We start from the raw sequence: 17,403 nt of genomic DNA, 5'->3' as shown, positions 1-17,403 counted from the left end.
TCTTTTTCTTAGTGTACCTGATGCTGAAAGACAAATTAATCCTAGTGCAGAATGCACATATTAGCTGCTACATTATGAAATAACAATTATCAGAAATTAGCTTTTTTTTAAACTACGTGGTACTGTATAAGTACACATAGTAACAGATAGGATGTGTAGCATTGATGTTTTTCAACTAATCAGTGAAGATAAGTTCCTTTTATATCACAAATGAGTATTGTTCCATCTTGAACTACAATATACTTAAAACATACAGCCACTTCAAAAAAATAAAATGGGAAGAGATTATAAATTACAATCCAGTCACTAGCTCAAAGTTTTTTCCATCACAAGATCATAGAAAATCATTTTCCCCTTTTTAATCTCCCACCATTCAAAAGAAATTAGTTTTGGAAAATTTTAATGCTATGAATACAATTGTGTGGATATATACAGAAATTCTACTTTTCAAGTCACTTAAGTCACTCAGCCAAAGACACTGTTTAATAATGCACACCTTGTCGTTTGCTGCAACTTGCACAAAAATATTATTCATACGAAGTTTGTAAGAACATACTTTTAGCATTATGATAATAAACATTGTTAACAAATGTTTTATAGTTGGCAAGAACAGTACTTTACCTTACACTAGCTATTAGTCTTGCAGAATAAAGTTTCACTTCTAATAATTATAAATCCAGAAGATTTTAGACATGTTTTTGTGAAACTACTTGGAAATAATAATGACCAGAGGAGCAGAAGAGATAAACACAAAATGAAAAGTATAATTAAAAATCTGAAATATTCTGTTACCAATCAAATTAAGATTAGAACTCATCAAGAAGTTTTCAATAGAGTTTTTAAACTTGAAAATGTAAATTTTACCAATTCAAACACCAAGGATTACAAAATTGCTTCCAGGCAGAATATAAACTTCAAAAAGCAGAGTCCTCAGGTCAAGAGCTGAACTCCACTATTTCCACAGCTACCTGGCCATTCCCTGCCTATCAATATATTGGCTCCTTGGAGGTGGTTGACTCATTCTGTGCAACATTTTTGATAATTAAAATTCACTGAAGCAAAGATGAGAAGTCAAAATTCTCTATTTCCTAAGAGAACTCAATGACACAGCTCTTCATTGTGGTCTTTCCATCTCATTGCTACTTTATTTAAAATGAAGAAATTTCAACAGAAGAGACTGAAAAAAAATATAAATTCAAAATTATCAGCTTAGCTAATGGTACAAACACATTCATCCGTGTCTTAAGAGAGCCATGGTCATGCCTCTGCTTAGGTCAGTGAATAAATATCAATTATCAAAACATAGGGACAATTCAAATTGATTTTTCTCATAAATCTATGAAACTAAAGCCATCTAAAAGTAAACTGAAAAGAATAACTAGCACTATAGAGTCTACTGAAGGCATTTAATTAAGCAGGCATACCTGGATTTTGCATGGGTGAACCAGTCTTGACCCCCAGCTTCTGCCCTTGGTGGCGAAGCTCCTGCCCTGGCCACCTAAACTGGCTCCATTTAATTTGTATCCTTCCCTTCCCAGAAGTCCCAGACTGGATGCAGCACCTACATGTGGCCAAGTGTATCCAACAGGTGCCAAGTAGAGGGGGGAAAAAATATGTTCTCTGAACCTATGTGCTGTGCTACTGCCCAGCAGGGCTCACTGCTGTTCTCCATCTCTGCCAGGACATGCCGGGGACTCATGCCCAGCAACCTGTCCAACTTCTGCAGGCCCTTCTCACCCACTGCTCCCAGCCAGCCCCTCCTGAGTGTCACTGTAAGGGGTTAATTCTTCCAGCTGCAGCACTTCACAGTATTCTTGCTGAATCTATTAAAGTTCCTATTGGTCTTTTCCTCCAGCCTGCTGGGACCATCCTGAATGGCAGCCCTGACCCTGAGGGCCTCAACTGCTCAACCCAATTTCATGCAGCACAAGCTGATGAGAGTACACTCTTCTCCTCCTCCTGATGATAGAGATGTTCTATAGCATTTAGCCACAGACAAATCTCACTTGTGACTGGCCTCCAGGCTCAGCATTATTTCAGCAGTTTTTTGCTCATCTACTTGTCCCCCCATTCCAGACCACAAGGCCCCAGCTTGGTTATCCATTCTTTTTGAGTGGTTATAGTGCATAGCTATGTTCTTGTGTCATATCTTCTATTTTATTCTTCAAAATTCCCTAGTTGCAAATGGTAAAAAAAAAAAAAGAGTCTTAAGACATGGAAGTCAAAGTTTCTTTAAGGAATTTATCTTGCTACTGAGCTATACATCAAAATTTGTATTCCAAAATATGATCTATCATTTGGACAATTAATGATTTTAAAATATTCCTTCAATTTTGCTAAATATTGCCATAGGAATTAGGTACATACAGTTCCTAGTTTCTTCCCAGCCCAGCTTGGTTATTAAGACTGACACACTAGCAGCACCTTTTGGTTCAGCAGATTTAGGCTTTATACCTCTAATACTTAGACAAGGGTCTGTCATGGTGTCTATATGCAGGTCATATTATAACAAGTCGTGCCTGTTTTGTCAGAGATTTTGTCAAAAAAAAATGTTTACTATTTAGATCATACTTCTTTTCAGTTTGAATGACTTGCAAATCTTCTTTCTCAACAAGACTATGGTATCAGCATCATGCAAACAAAGCAGCTAAACAGAATTGCAGTAAATGTCCCGTTTAAGGGTCAACTTTCAGTTTGCTAAGAACTCCAAAGTGCAACATAACATATAGTATGCAATTGTCAACAAGAGCCTTCTATTCCCAGCCCCAAATTTCTTTGAGACCTTGGAAGGCTATCCAATTTAATGGCTACATCAGGAATTTTAATCCCTACGGACTTTATTTTAAGCACTCTTCTGATTAGATAATCCAGACTGCATTAAATTCCATTTGTTTTCTTTGTTTACAAGAAATCTCCTCGCAACAGTAGAAAATATATTCTCATTAACTACAAAAAATGGAGTCCATGAAATAAACTAGGAGATGCACTGAAAGAACAACTTTTGGTTTCAGTTATATACAAGGAAACACTTAAATTGGAATATATGAGCCATCTTGGAAAAGTTAAGGTTATGAAAGAACTGACATTTTGTTCCTGTGGCAAACTCGGGCAGACTTAGACTAGAACTGCTAGTTGATTCAATTCTTGTTGGGAGTGTAGCTTCAACCTTTTTGGTCAGCCATATTAAAATTTTAGCACAAAGAAAAGATAAGCTTCTTTTTTGTATTTGACTCAGTCACTATTCAATTAAGAATGGTGTAAGCTTCCAAATTAAAAAAAAAAAAAAACAACCAAAAAAAAACCCAAAATCTTATTTCTTGGCCAGTTTGAAACATTAGATTGCCCTCATAATTTATAAGAGTCACCTTTCTCCTTTTTGGCATAACCTCTTGTAAGGCCAAACAACAAAAAAATCCTCTGATCTCCTTATTCCATTTAAAATAATTGCTTTTTTCCTTTTTTTTATACAAGCATTTGGGTGGTTCTCTTGATCAGATACTAGCAAGAAAATAACCTACGGGGGAAAAAAATGGTGCTGAGAGAGCCTTTGATTCCATCAGTGACTCAAAGCAAGGTCAGAAGCATTATCCATAAAGTCATGAGCTTTCTGGTCATTTTTGCTAAAAGAGCATCTTCAAAGGAGGAGGCAGGAGAAGAGTCAGCCAGGAAGCTACAGAAGTCATTCTCAGATGAGTGAGAACTGGCTGAAACTAGAAATAGGACCACGAGGGAACAAATTCCTAGGAACAGAAAAATCATCCCTGTGTACACCTTGGGAAAGAGAAGAATCACCTCTGCAATTAGATCAGCTACAACAAGTCTGAAAAATGGATGAGACTCAGTGGTTTCTGCAGACACAAGGAATTCCTCTTTAGGGTGGAAAGCCTCAGCTCCTCTATTTTTTCAGTAGAGAAAGAAACTACAGATGTTTAAAGAATAGACTTTCAATCCAGCTTTGGCTGTTAATAACAAGCTGAAATCCCAGAAAAAAATAAAGTACCACTTAAAACCTCTCAAAACATCAGCTAAGATGGAAACAAGATTCAATTGCTACTACTCCTCTTTGTATTCTAGCCACATCCTTAATAAAAATCTGCCTAAGCCTCTGCAGCACTTGGACAGTACTTACAAGTAGAAATTCATTACTATGAATTTCCTCATTCAAGTGATGCTCACTTCCTCTTATGTCATTAATATAACTGCCTATGGAATTCACTGTCACAGAGGAAGAATTTAACAGAATTTCTGGATACATTAGGATGTCTATAACTTAAATACTGAAAACTAAGCAAAGATTAAGATTCATCAATATGATTATTCTTCTCTGAAAAGCTACTGAAAAGGTAAATGCTCTTTTAATCAAGCAGCAGGTCAGGCTCTTTGTATTGGCTGCTAGCACAAATCCTCCATGACTGCCTCAGTCTTCCCTTCTGTCATTTTTAGAATTAATGTAGTATTTGGCTGCACTTTACAGGAGGTGATGAATCATATCTGCTTCTCTCCTGCCACATTATATGCAAGTTACCAGGAAAAAAAAGATTAGTCAGGAGTGCAGACCACACCATTAAAAGAATAAGTACCTTGGATTTTTTTTTTTCTTTGTCAGAAACATTACAGGGAAACCAGAGGTGGGCAGGTCACATTAGGAAAGCAAGCTCATTAGAGAAAAATATAAGCAGCAGTTCTAACTCAGAGGGCTTTGAATGTTAGATGAAAATCATTGCAAGCCTCAGATGGCACCCCACATGGAAGTGATTCTGAGAGACATCATCTTAATTATTCAAATTGAAATTGTGCAAATCTTGCATAGACACATTCACATACACTACTACAGCAGAAAACCAGCAATATGATCAATAAAACACAATGGGAGCTTCTAGACTTGTGTTCACATGCCTAAATTGAAAATAACACAGTTACAATTTGAACTCTGCAACAGAAATAGGTAAGTTCTCTTCTCCTGACTGTGCCTTCATAAAGAGATGATAATTCTAGCACTCAACAATGCTCCACAAAGGAAGTTCCAAAAATACCACCATGAACTCATTTATCACTGCCCAGCACAGGATATACTTAATGCTCATCAGTGAGCCTACCTTTCATCAACACCTTCCTTTAGTTGCTCAATTTACTAACACATGATTCATTACTGTCAGAAAAATATCTTGAAACATTCCATAATCCAAGTTATTATTGTAATTGGCATCAACCAATTCACTTTTCCACAGCTAACTGTGAGCATCAGTTGTGATTCAGAAGTCCTACATTTCTGAATAGAAGTACGAAAAATATAAAACTTTTGTGTGACTTTAGTTGACTTTCTGGTTTGGTTCCAGAAACAATCTGTGCTCTGGCTAGGACAACTCACAGCATTTTCCTGTGTCAAGATCCTATGACAAATTCAGCACCTTCAATTCCTATCAAGTTGACAGCAGTTTGATCAACTTTATTTCACCCCACACAAAAGATTTGGCAGGTTTATGAGTAGGCACTGCTTGTTTCCTTCTTTCTCATGAAAATTATAACACAAAGTCATCGTGTCTGGTTTGTAACCCCGGGTGCAATCAAGAACATCCTGAAATTTTTCCATTGTGTTGTTTTGCCTTATTTGAAGAATATAAACAGAAACTTGGTCATAAAGGTCATAAAGGCTCTGCTATGAAATCTCTGATCCCTTCCTGCAATGTCTGTAAAAACTTACACATTCACATTTGCTTTTCTAAATCACTCACTAGCCTTTCCATAAGGAAAAATAAATCATCTTCACTAATGACCACTAATCATCATACTGGGTTAAAAAAAATTTCTCAAGTCCATTTTCCCTTTGATTTTGTCTTTGGGGAATTGGTTCCAGTTAATACATAGCACACCCCTCGCTTGACTAACCAGCATTGGCTGGAGGTGATTTATCCGACTGCCATTACCTAGGTAATTTGCCATGTATCATTACACTGTTGACCAGTGATTTGGGAGTCCCAGCAGTATCCCTGGGATGTAAAACTAGTGAGAACCTACTATATGAAAGCTGGAGTTATTATACTGCTCCTCTCTGAGCTATTTAAGCTACTTTTAGGAGACCCTGGAGCTTGCTCCTTCAAGTGCAGTATTTATTTTCCATGACAGTTACAGACTTAAAAGCTCAGGGCCCGATCCAAAGACTCCTGTAGTCAATGGTGAACTTTCTTTGCTTCACATCAAGGCTTCGCACACCATTCGCAGAACTACAGCCACAACAGGAGCCTGTTCGGAAGACAGAAACGATGGTTCACAAAGGCTGAGCCTTTTCACTTCCCCCTACTGCTGCTAACAGCTGGGCAGAGCAGGAATATGCTGCAGAGCCAGTCTAGTGCCAACTCCTAAGCAGGTACAGAGGGAGCAAAGAAGACCCTTGACTTCAAATCTCCAATTTTACAATTTGGAAACAGCTCATTCGTTTGTTCTCTCTCACTGACACACCAAAGATTCATTTAGGGGGTGCCTTTTTTTTTTTTTTAATTGTATTATATAAATTTTTCCTGTGAGCGAGAAATATTTGCGTTTCAAAGACCAATTACAATGTTCTTTTCCTTCTAACTCCTCAGGATTTTGTGGAGGGAATAATTTCTACACAAAGTTTGAAAATATCAGCGGTGACTTCACACTTACAAGAATTCTTACTAGGTTAAAAAATATGGGAACCCAGACCATTCGGAGAAACAATGAGTAGCTTCTGCAAATTATCCTAATCCACAAATTAAGGATTTACATTCAGATATCTGATACAGGAAATTTTAAAGCAACTTTAGACATATTTTATACCACAATGATTGTGAATATTACTTTTCTGTAGTACAGAGACAGTTTACAGAGCTCTGAATCTGTGATTTATCCATTGGATTTGCTCTGTACTTAAACATCTCATTTTGTACATTTAAAACATCTGTTGTTCTGAAAGTTCCTAGAAACAAGGAGGGAACTAAATCCAAAATCAAGGTCATAATATGGCTAAATCACTCCTCAGTTTTACTTCTGTATTAAAGCTGCTTTGGGGTTTATGAGTCAAAGAACGTTTGTCTCATTACAAAAAGGAAATTAACATACACTTTGAAATTACCATTTAAAGAACAGATTGTCATCAGACGAAGAGCTGGTGATTTCAGTAGCTAGACCAGACTAATGACATAATACTGAAAACTCTCAAAGTAATATGATATAAAATAAAAATAATAATAATTAAATTATTACACAACTATTTTCAAATAATTTTTCCCATTCAATATAATAGAGATTAATCTGGTTTTACAATATTAAATATGAATTCTCTGTCTCAAAGACGGCAAAAAACCAATTCCTTTTAAGACCAAGCATGCAAAGTTCTCTTTTTTCACTATAGAGGTATTGAAAAATTGAAAGTACTTTTATAGTTAAAGAAAAACAAGAACAATAAAATAAAATCATTAAAAGGTACCTTAATTTTTTTCCCCCAAAGATCAGAAGGGAGAAAAAAAGAGAAATAAAACAATAAACTGATAAAATCAGATTACATATTACCTTTATGTATGAAGATGTGCATTTTTCATGTAACAGAATTAAAGCAACTTCCTAAAACATTTATATTGTCTATTTCCAGACCACACATCCTCCTGGCCTTTCTCTTGACTCTAAAGCCAGCTATAGGATCTTTCAGCTTGAATATCCTTGTTTCACACCTGCCTTACAACAGTGACACATGTTTAAGTTATTACATTATGCACGTGCTCATATGACATGCCAGGAGTTAATGTTTCTGATCTGTAAAGAAAACAATGGCTTCCTATTACCAGTTAACCAATATATTCTGCATGTGAGTGCACTGCAGCACAACTGCTGGGAAATTTTATGTACCACATACACTTCTTTGACCAATGCCAATATTTCCCCCTGTGTGTAGTTCTTACACTCCACTTGTACAAACTCTTCCAAGGATTGCTCTACCTTATTCATTCCACAACCCAGATATAAGCACACCATAGGCATGGCAGCAGCAGACAATCCTTTTTTTAAGAATTCCACCAAAGGGTCAGCTATGCTTGTTAAGATATTTAAGGTGTCTGTTCTATTTAAACCAAGTCTAAAATAAATTTTTTTGAATGAAGTCTAGTAAGAGAGAACAATTCCACGTAAATGAAAAACATATGGAATCGTTCAAAAGGTCAACTATGTAAAAACGTGTTATATACTGTGTTTATAGGTATTTTATTCACAGACAAGGCTGGCATTGGGGTTTTATTGATATTCTGGTGAAAAGCACATTAATCAAAGGGTTGCAACCCCCTTTTCTCTGCTTTTTAATGAAGACCACGAAATAGCATAGTAACATAGAATTATTTTTGAAACTTATTAACTTTTGAAACATTTAATTTATATTATGTTTTGATTGAAAATCACTTCTGGCTTTGTATCCAGATATTTACAGGTAACTTGTTCATATATGTCATTCCTATTCATATGCCATATGAACATTACTGAACTTCACAGCAGAGGTTATAGATCCAAAACCAGAATCCTATACTATACTGCAGGTTCAACTCCACTTGAAAGTGCTGACTATTTTACCACAACTAACTTGATAATCTAATCAAAATAGTAAATACAGTTTCTGATTCTGCTGTGTTCGAGAACATTCAACATTTGGCCAGAAGCAATTAGGCTAAGCCTAAAGATGAAAGTCCAAAGTAAAAAAAAAAAAGCTATTGCATAGCAAAGACCTGAGGATACAAAAACATTTATGCACAGAAAGCAACTTAAGAAAGTAGGAGGTTTGTGCCGGCACATGACCTTTGCTTTTAGTGATTCCTTTTAATGATATGACTGTGAATAAAATATGATGCAGGTATGGTGTCTGTACATTGACTGTATCAATGCAGCACATTACATTTATGTTTGGCCCTAGAAACTGTGCCAGCTCTGTACAGAGCATAGTAACCAGTCAGAAGCTGCCAGGCACCAGCTTGGTACTGCTGGGTACCAGTTAGGAACCTCAGTACATGGAATTCACTTCAATCACCTTGATAACTGTCCTTATCCAGCTGCACCTCTACTGCATTTAAGGAACTAGGAGCCCTGTAGGGAATGCATGAGCAACTACAACAGGAAGTTGTTACTGCTGGGCTCAGCAGTCAGAAATCTGCTTTCCATTTACACCTGCTCCAGCCAGAGTCTGAAGAACAGAAACAAACCCTTGATTGAGGTTTGGAGAGGTATTAGTAGGTGTGATTGTAGAATACAGAAAACCATTTATGGGTTGTGTTCTTTCTCAGACCCTATTTAAGAAGCAACTATGGATACTGTATTTTGTTCATTTTAATTTTTTTTTTTAATCAACAGGCATACATGGTGCAAAGGGTCAAATTTGATGAGAGATACCTGGAGTAAAATTGATGTTACAGATGGATATATTTGCTCTCTATGCTTCTACCTGTAAAAAACACATTTAATATGTAAAACTAGGCTACATGCATGCATGCAATAAACATTTATATTAACTAGAGAAACAATATTGTTCAATCTTATTTTCCATTTACTAATTTCAGACTTGGAACAAAATTTTATCCAAATTAAAAAAAAATCCACTGGAATAGGAGAATCTTTCATCACAGAAAGTATTGTATCTGCAATTAAATATTTTGCAGTAGATAGTATTCAGATTCTCTTGCTTGTAAGTATTTAATTTTCAGACTTGGAGGGAGAGAGGGATATAAAAAAAAAAAAAAGAAATTAAGATCATATTCTATGTATATTAATTTCATTTGCAACATGTCCAAAGAGCAGCCTTTTTCTCAGTGGTATTATAAAAACAATATTGATCTGTATAATTTCTGAAAACAGCAAAAAACTCAATGGAAGTACATGGGCTGCTCAAATTAAGTAAAATTAAAAGGTATAATTTGGGGTCAACAGGTGCTGGAAATACTGCACTCATTTGCACTCACAAAAAGAGAAGATAATTAACACTACAATCTAACATCCAAATGATGTAAACTCCACCATTCACATCAACAGACACTTCAGGTTCCATGTCAGTATTCAAGTTATTTCAATCCTTTATTTCCAATTATTTCAATCCTTATTCCACCAAAAATGTAAGGTACCTACACATCAAAGCATGAACACACATGTCCATAAGAGTACATTCAGAATTGTAAATGACAGCATTTATGACATTGATTTGAGAACATTTTGTTCAAAGCACATCTAGAAGTAGAGGAAAATGCATGCAAATTAATATGTTGCTTTTTAAAATGGCCAGTAAGATTTATTATTTCCTATGATAACTTCTTTTGATGAAATCTTAAAAGATTTATCTTTTAAAAGATATTTTTCTACTAAACATAATTTTTCAGATTTTTTATCTCAAATCCTAGGAAATGTCCCTCTGCATCCTTCTCACACTTATTTCAAAGACAACTTATTTTTCTACTCCATTATTTTCATTAATTATACTTAGCATCTACTCCAAGAATTGAAAAAAAAAAATTCCCTGTTTCTTCTCCAGTTTTTACACTGTTTAAAACATTTTTTCATCCCATAAATATGATAAAGCATAAACCCATGTACACAGCACTTTCCTATGCTCTAAGTATCAAACTGGTAGCTGTCGAGTAAAAAGGAAGACATTCTAGATTTAAAAATTCTGCACAAGCTACTGAAACTACCCTCTAGGAAATATTAGGCATGTTGATACACAGTATTCTTCTCTTTGTACCCTATATAATTATTTACATCTGTGCTGGTGCACATATATTGACTCATTCAGCACAGGAAAAAAAAAACTCACCTAAGGAAAACAATATTTTTCTGTCAGGATCCATAATCTGAAGTGGCATTGACCACTGAATCACTAAATGGTTCTTGCACATATTTTAGGGACAGATGAAGTTCAGGACAATTCAAGACTCTCTATGTGCAAAATGCATGTCTCATTTGTCCCTTTTTTCACTACTTTCTTCCTCTTGTTCAACTAAAACAGAGAAAACTTCAAGTCTCAAAGATCTCAGAAAACTGAAGCTTGAGGAGAGAAGACTGTAGCTCCCAAGTTTCAAATGACTGCCCTATTCCATCTTTTAGACTTTTTTTTTCCTTTTCTCCTTGCCTGCTATCAAAATTTTATGCAACAGTTAATAAAACTGTTCAGAAATAAAACTGTTCTTCTCTCAGAAAATTATCTGTAAAAATGAATCATTCACAGGTGCTTTATTAACCTAGCCCAGATGAAATATTGCATTTCAGGCTATCTCAAGGGTCAAGCCACAGTCTGAATGTACCTAAGATGCTTCTTTAAAACTTGCTGTGCACAACTGTGCACACACTTCCCACATCCATGCCTGTTCTTCAATTCTTCCTTTTTCTTGACCTTTGGACAGTCATTATCTATAACCAATAAGATTACTTCCTAAACAAAAATCACTTTCTGCTTGGCCATGATTTCTTCTACTGTTATAATTTTGATCTCCAAACTCCTTAGCAGGTCCCATTTAATCAGAGAATGTACGGATAAAATTTAATTAAATGCTATAAACAAACTACAAATCTTAAACAATTCAAGCAACAGCTGTCACTGGTATTACAAAACTCCATCTAATGGAATCCAGTTTGGGAGAATACAGTGCCCAAGATGAATGATCAAACTTCTTGTGATGCACATAAAATTAAATAAATATGCCAGTGTAAGCCTCCACACAGAAATGTGGTTGGAAATAGAATTTCAGTGAGGGTCAACATTCAGCATACATGAATACAAAATTTGAAATGCAAGAGAGATTTCAACAGAGGAACAAAACCCAAGAGCCATCAAACACTGCCAGTGAGGATGATAGGAAACACAAACAAACTGGAGCTCATGGAATTTTTCAGAGACAGAATGAAAACAATGTAAAAATGGGACAAAGAATGAGAAGAGTCACATAGTTCAATCACATGGAGTAGGATTTGGTACAGGACATGTTTGCAACAGTGCTCTGAAGATTGAAACTTCACAAGCATACTTTCTGGGATTTGAGCTGAACAAAACTTGCAAAAGCCCTTAAAAGCAACTTTGCTCTTCCTGAATAAAACCCCAAAACTCACATTACTCTTGAAAACGTACTAACTCTTGAAGCATGCATTTGAACCACACACATTTTATTCCTTACAATTTTCATTCAACTCATTTATGTGGGGAGTGAGTGATCTGCAAGAATTTTTGGAAACCTTATCAGAAGACATAAAAAATACAGATATTGGGAATAGGAAATGTTATAATGAAAAGCATGACACACAGCTCAAGACCCTGAAACCAAACTGATTCCTCAAAACATCTGGCTTTCTTTTGTGGGATTTTATGTCCATAATAATAAATAAGTCAGGTTTAGGAGTGCCAGTTCATTAACTATTTAAGAATGTCTAAGGCACAGCAGCTGCCTGGATCTCACAGCATGTCCAAATAGACCAAATGTTCCCTGTTGGTAACAGTATATTCAAATACAAGTATTACTATTATGGATTGATACTAATAAACACAGGTTTAATTTTAAATGGGGTTTAAAATCCATTTCCTTCCCTTACCATTTGTTATTTATTTTTTAGCTACTGAATATTCCTGGACAGTTAACAAAAATCTTAAACATTTCATCACTTTGCAGTACTGTTGAAGGCTTCGGATGTAACAGTACAATATTTCTGAATTAAAGTTACTTTTTTGGAATCAAGTACGTAAATACATACCATGCCTGTATATTTTTCTTTTGAAACTTTCATTTAATTCATGCCTTACAGTTTCAACTCACCAATTCCTATCATCTGCACTGAGGCTGAGGAACAGTAAAAGAACAGTCTTTTAACGTCACCACTCCTACTTCTTACTCTCTTGAATACATTTTTCTTTCTTATGAACCCATGAGGATGATTAAAAAGACAGTATTTTTCATCTGGATTTAGTTTTGACAATGTGTAAACTCCATTTCTGAAATTAGGTGATCTTCACAACCAACTAATGAGGGTTTTTGATCCTTTGGGTAATCATTTTGGATTAGGCCACTAAGAATTTTATTGCTTTAAAGGAAATCTCTGGGTAGCAGGAGGACAATCGAATTGTTAATAAAACTTGTTTTAGAGAATCACTGCACATCAGGTTCAGCATGGAGAAGGAAAAGTAGTTAGCTGTAGAGCTGTAAAGCTGTGAGTGCTCTTTGCTAAGAGCCAACAGCTGTAAACAGTTCTCACAGTCTATTTATCAGGTTGGTTAGGAACTGGAATTTAGAGTCCATTACAAAGACTGTATTTTTTCATAACTAACTGTTTCCAGTAGTTGGACTAAGTAAGGAGGCCATGGAAGAGAAAACTCCTCAAAAATAGATGCAAATGATCATTGCAATGATTGAAAGATGAGATATTCTCTGCACATAACATATAAAAATACATAAATTCATAAATATCTCTACATTTGCAAAACATGCAGATCTCATAAAATATTCCAGTGTCATTGACTAGCCTTCTCAAAATTAGAAACAAGAGTGTAAAAAGGTGGGGCACATTCTGGGGACCCAAAACACCTATTGAAAAGATAATACCTGCCTCTGCCTGTGGTGAGACTGAATCCAATCCAAGGCAAAGACTTCGAGCAGTATGCTGCAGCATTGCATTCTAGGATTTGGCATATGAATGAATTCTTCAAACATTTTTGCTGTGATATAAGGATGACAATCAAAACAATTACAGCCAAAAAGAAAGTAGTTTTCTTTGACAAAATATTTTAACCATCTGGAATTTTTTGAGAATCATTTTATAGTCCAAAACACAGTCTGCATCAAAACTAAGTTAACTAAATGGAATTTTTCTTGTCCTCCAAGAATTATCAAATAATTTGGGTTAGAAAAATCCTTTAAGATCATCAAATCCAACTGTCAACCCAACACAGCCAAGTCCATCACTAAACCAGGTCCCCAAGTGCCACACTTACTTGTCTTTGAAACAACTCCAGGAAGAGTGACTTAACCACTCCCCTGGGCAGCCTATACCAATGCTTGACAATCCTTTGAAGAATTTGAAAGAAATCCTCACCTGGGTACAACTTTAGGCCATTTTCCCCTCATCCTATCACTTATTACTTGTGAAAAGAGACTGACCCCCACCTGGCTACAGCCTCCTTTCAGGTAGTTGTAGAGAGAGATAAGGTCCTTCATGAGCCTTCTTTTTTCCAGGCTTTAGCTCATCTTTCTCAGCCATTCCTCATCAGATTTGTGCTCCAGGCCCTTACCAGTTTCGTCACCCTTCTCTGGACATGCTCCAGCATTTCAATGTCTCTCTCATAGTGAGGGGCCCAAAACTAAATGCGGGATTTGAGGTGCGGCCTCACCAGTGCTGAGTATGAGGGGACAATCACTGGCATGGTCCTGCTGGCCACACTATTGCTGATACAGGCCAGGATGCCATTGGCCTTCTTGGCCATCTGAGCACCGCTGGCTCATGTTCAGTGGCTGTTATCAACAACCCAGGCCATTTTCCATGTGTCAGCTTTCCAGCCACTCTTCCCCCAGCCTGCAGCACAGCCTGGGGTTGTTGTGATCCAAGTGAAGGACCCAGAACTTTGCCTTGTTGAACCTCATGCAATTGGTCTCAGCCCATCATTCCAGCCTGCCAGGATGAAGCTCTGTGAAGTTTACTTGGTACATGCTCAGCAAGCCACTATTTCAGTAAAGGGAGCTCAAGCTCCCTGAAGCATCTGCTATCTACTCACTTCAACCCTCCCTGTCAGAAATGCAGAAATGCCCACCTTCTTCAGACCAGCCTACAATCTGCTTCCTTAAATTATTCCAGAAAAAACAAGTGGGCTTGACTTAATAATTTAAGCAGTAGGATTTTGCTAAGTAAGGTCATTTTTTCTGAAGCAGTTTAGACAGCATTCAGCAATTAGCTCCACTCACAAATCTAAATTGTTGCTAATCTCTGACAGGGAAAAAAAAGAAGGGGGAAGAGGGAGGGAAAAATAATGCTTATCTGAAAAGGTTACAGATTATTTCTTTCACTGAGAGGCAGAATAAGAATGTGTGTTTGTGATCCATTAGAAAATTGTGCTTGTGAATTCTTAAAATGCATATTTCAGGGAATAGAAATCTTTGGGAATGAAAGCCTGTCTGGATTGATTAAATCATCAGATACAAAGTGTTAGAATTGCCAGTCTTGTTTCCCTGTTTAATCTCTTGTTGAGGAAGTCCCCAAGGCACTCTTTAATTGTGTTTATACAGCAAAGCAATGATATATCACATGTGGCAGTACAAAAATATTTTCATGCTGATTCTATAGGTTTGCATAACTCTGATTAAGGTACTTTTCCTGTTTTAACTTCACAGCTTAACTTTTAAATTTAAATTTGAATTAATAACTGAAGACTTGCAAAATTTGCACTTACAAAATTAAAGAACGCTTTTAAAAATTATACTTGACTCACTTTCATTTTATGTTGCATTTTTTTACATGATACTTATATATAAATGTTATGCAAACATTTACTGTGCATTTCTTTCACATAACTTCACAAACAAAAGCAAGTTTGTTCCCCTGGTGATCACCCATTCAGGCAGCAGGGTACACAAGATTAACTGCAAGCCTATGCAGAGACTTAATTCTCAGTATCTCTTAAGAAATGCAGACTGCAATAGTTTTCTATTTTACTCACTTGTCACAATGCCTCACAGTTTCCAAGGGGTTTTTTTGGTAAAGCCTGACAGATGTGTAAGACTTGAAGTATTTGTTTTGGTTTATGTTTTGGTTTCTTAAATAATTGTACAATTCAACATTGTTGAAAAGAGTCTTAGGTATGGCCAAGAAAAACCCTCTAATGGTATCCATTGCAAATGGAAAGGCAAAAATTCAGATTGCAATCTAAAAAATTTACAAATGTTTTTGAAAGGAGCATCAACTAAAGACTGGTTTGTATCATTTGAGTAGGATGAACTACATTAGAAGCTGCTAACCCAGACAAAAAAAAAATCCATCCCCCATAAATACTTGAGCTTGTACTTGTGTTGCAGCATTGTCATGTGAAAAATGAGAGGATAACCAAACTGCAGCCCCACCCCCAAGAGAATTAGTTTGAAGAAGGATAATTTGTTGGGTTAAGCTCCCCATAAACAGACTCCATACACAGCAATACAAAACATTGATTTTTACAAACAAGGAAATGTCATCTCAAGCCTCAAAAGTGGAAACAATTATACATTCCTGAAAGGATCTCAGGTTTTGGTTGTGAAGTTGCAGCTAGCAGAGCACTGTAACATCTTGTTTATATCTATTTTACTCACAAACATACCCACTTTTATCTATGTACTGCATGTATAAATGTTAATAAATACCCTAATGCTACATACTGCACAAGTGGACTGAGAATTCAATTGAAGAACATTAAGCATTGTTCAATCTATTCTGAATTTGAGTAATAATGAGAATCACACCAGATTTTCTCACACTCAGCATGTGTAACAGGTATATATTTTCAGACATGGTTTTATAGCAGTGAAGGTATATAAGTGAGTGCAAGTTACTCAGGCACATTCCTATAGATTTTGCTGACTTTAGGATCACATACAAGACAGGAGCTGGACTTCCAATGAATTACAGGCTTTTTTCACTTTTAGAATACATTATTTTCACTAACATTTATGGAGCCCAACCAACCAGCCAACATGAAACACTTCTGTTCAAATGATCCCATACAGCCTGTGCAGAGACCACTAAAAACAGCCATGAGTATTACACACCACACTTCTGACACAACAGTAGAAAGCCATCAAGAGTTAATCCAAACTGGTTTCTGCCGCTGCCAACACCCCTTGAAGTAAAATGTCCTTATTTGTGTGTGTACCCTGTGCCACTTCCATACTGTGACAGAACATATCAAAGGCTTTGCATGATTTTTAAAAAGCAGTTTAATACAAGCAAATGAGCCAGCAGCTATTTTTTCAAAAGAAGAGCTCTTGGCACCCAAATTTCATTACATTTCAAAGGAATTTAAGAGCTCAACTCCCTTAAGGTCTTTAATGTAGGTTAGCAGCATACCATTTATCAAAACAGTGACTATTTGATCCCCACTTGTGTAAAAAAAAAGATGGGCACCAAGAGGCAGCTTCAGCATTTTGAAGTCATGATTTACATATATCAATTTAACCTTATATGTGGTGCCTTCACAGTCATTACCTAATAACTACTTTATTGCTTCCTGGCAGGGGCCTCCTCCACTGTACTAAAGCCACTAAATAATACACACTGACTCCCACACCTCTTCCACATCATGAGTCTATCACTGGATCACCGACCAAGCAGTTGTCATCCTAAAATGACAACTTAGGATGTCATCCTAGTAGAAAAAAGCTGACTAGACCAAGTATGACTAATCTTTCTGAAAGAACTCAG

General features: G+C 36.2%; 1 protein-coding gene across 5 annotated transcripts in view; it reads right to left on the bottom strand.

Annotated features, from left to right (window-relative positions):
* BBS9 (Bardet-Biedl syndrome 9) overlaps positions 1-17,403 on the bottom strand; it is a 292,130-nt gene that overhangs the window by 52,612 nt on the left and 222,115 nt on the right. The window lies entirely within an intron of this gene.

The sequence above is a fragment of the Taeniopygia guttata genome, chromosome 2, assembly GCF_048771995.1.
Source record: "Taeniopygia guttata chromosome 2, bTaeGut7.mat, whole genome shotgun sequence".
Taxonomy (NCBI): Eukaryota; Metazoa; Chordata; class Aves; order Passeriformes; family Estrildidae; genus Taeniopygia; species Taeniopygia guttata.
Note: the sequence above shows the minus strand (reverse complement) of the source record. Positions and strands in the feature narration are given on the sequence as shown.